Source organism: Heptranchias perlo, unplaced genomic scaffold (genome assembly GCF_035084215.1).
Source record: "Heptranchias perlo isolate sHepPer1 unplaced genomic scaffold, sHepPer1.hap1 HAP1_SCAFFOLD_305, whole genome shotgun sequence".
In the NCBI taxonomy this organism is placed as follows: Eukaryota; Metazoa; Chordata; class Chondrichthyes; order Hexanchiformes; family Hexanchidae; genus Heptranchias; species Heptranchias perlo.
The window spans coordinates 182,501-184,922 of NW_027139317.1; positions in this window are offsets into that span (position 1 = coordinate 182,501).

Genomic DNA, 2,422 nt, shown 5'->3' on the forward strand with positions numbered 1-2,422 from the left:
TCTTCGGGCCCACTCGGAGGCTGATATCTCAGGAAGGCCGAGGCCGATTTCCTCCGGGTATGGCTCGTTGCGTGCGGCAGGAGGAGGCGCAGCGTACGGTACCGAGCACTGGGAGGTGCGATGCTGCCCGCCGGAGTGACAGCGAAAGGCTGCGCACCGCTTTCCGCCTGCTAACTCGGCGTCCGTGAGACCGACCGACTTCGCTTTACCGCCGGAGCTAGAGTGGGGCAAGGGGCACGGTTGGGTACCGGAACGATCACGTTCGCACACCGGGAAGTCGAGTGCCGGGTCTCGAAACGGAGCCGGGTCGGCCCAATTTAAAACGGAGAATAGAGTGCTGCCCTCTGCGGGTGAAAACCTGGAAGTACGTTGGTTAATGATTTCCAGTTCACCCCGCTTGGTCAGGCCCACTCGGAGGCGGATAACTCCGGAACGCCGAGGCCGATTTCCTCCGGGTATGGCTCGTTGCGTGCGGCAGGAGGCGGCGCAGCGTACGGTACCGAGCACTCGGAGATGCGGTGCTGCCCGCCGGAGTGACAGCGAAAGGCTGCGCACCGCTTTCCGCCTGGTAACTCGGCGTCCGTGAGACCGACCGACTCCGCTTTAGCACCGGAGCTAGAGTGGGGCAAGGGGCACCGAAGGGTACCGGAACGATCACGTTCGCATACCGGGAAGTCGAGTGACGGGCCGCTGAAAGCGAGCAGGGTGCCACCGCTCGGGGCCCCGGTTTGTCCGTCCCACCCGGAGGCCCATATCTCCGGAAGGCACAGGCCGATTTCCTCCGGGTATGGCTCGTTGTGTGCGGCCGGACCAGGCGCAGCGGACGGTACCGAGCACTGGGAGGTGCGATGCTGCCCGCCGGAGTGACAGCGAAAGGCTGCGCACCGCTTTCCGCCTGCTAACTCGGCGTCCGTGAGACCGACCGACTCCGCTTTACCGCCGGAGCTAGAGTGGGGCAAGGGGCACGGTTGAGTACCGGAAGGATGACGTTCGCACACCGGGAAGTCGACTAGCGGGCCGCCGAAAGCGAGCTCGGGGCCCCGGTTTGTCCGTCCCACCCGGAGGCCCATATCTCCGGAAGGCACAGGCCGATTTCCACCGGGTATGGCTCGTTGTGTGCGGCCGGACCAGGCGCAGCGGACGGTACCGAGCACTCGGAGGTCGGGCGCTGCCCGCCGGAGGTACAGCGAAAGGCTGCAAACCACTTTCCGCCGCCTCCCTCCGCGGGCGTGAGACCGACGGTCGTCGGGTTTAGTTCCGCGGCTAGAGCAGGACGAGGGGCAGCGAACGGTACCGGAACGAACCCGGTCGCACACCGGGAAGTCGAGTGCCGGGTCTCGAAACGGAGCCGGGTCGGCCCAGTTTAAAACGGAGAAGAGAGTGCTGCCCTCTGCGGGTGAAAACATGGAAGTACGTTGGTTAATGATTTCCAGTTCACCCCGCTTGGTCAGGCCCACTCGGAGGCGGATAACTCCGGAACGCCGAGGCCGATTTCCTCCGGGTATGGCTCGTTGCGTGCGGCAGGAGGAGGCGCAGCGTTCGGTACCGAGCACTCGGAGGTGCGGTGCTGCCCGCCGGAGTGACAGCGAAAGGCTGCGCACCCCTTTCCGCCTGCTAACTCGGCGTCCGTGAGACCGACCGACTCCGCTTTAGCACCGGAGCTAGAGTGGGGCAAGGGGCACCGAAGGGTACCGGAACGATGACGTTCGCACACCGGGAAGTCGAGTGCCGGGCCGCCGAAAGCGAGCAGGGTGCCACCGCTCGGGGCCCCGGTTTGTCCGTCCCACCCGGAGGCCCATATCTCCGGAAGGCACAGGCCGATTTCCTCCGGGTATGGCTCGTTGTGTGCGGCCGGACCAGGCGCAGCGGACGGTACCGAGCACTCGGAGGTCGGGCGCTGCCCGCCGGAGGTACAGCGAAAGGCTGCAAACCACTTTCCGCCGCCTCCCTCCGCGGGCGTGAGACCGACGGTCGTCGGGTTTAGTTCCGCGGCTAGAGCAGGACGAGGGGCAGCGAACGGTACCGGAACGAACCCGGTCGCACACCGGGAAGTCGAGTGCCGGGTCTCGAAACGGAGCCGGGTCGGCCCAGTTTAAAACGGAGAAGAGAGTGCTGCCCTCTGCGGGTGAAAACATGGAAGTACGTTGGTTAATGATTTCCAGTTCACCCCGCTTGGTCAGGCCCACTCGGAGGCGGATAACTCCGGAACGCCGAGGCCGATTTCCTCCGGGTATGGCTCGTTGCGTGCGGCAGGAGGAGGCGCAGCGTTCGGTACCGAGCACTCGGAGGTGCGGTGCTGCCCGCCGGAGTGACAGCGAAAGGCTGCGCACCCCTTTCCGCCTGCTAACTCGGCGTCCGTGAGACCGACCGACTCCGCTTTAGCACCGGAGCTAGAGTGGGGCAAGGGGCACCGAAGGGTACC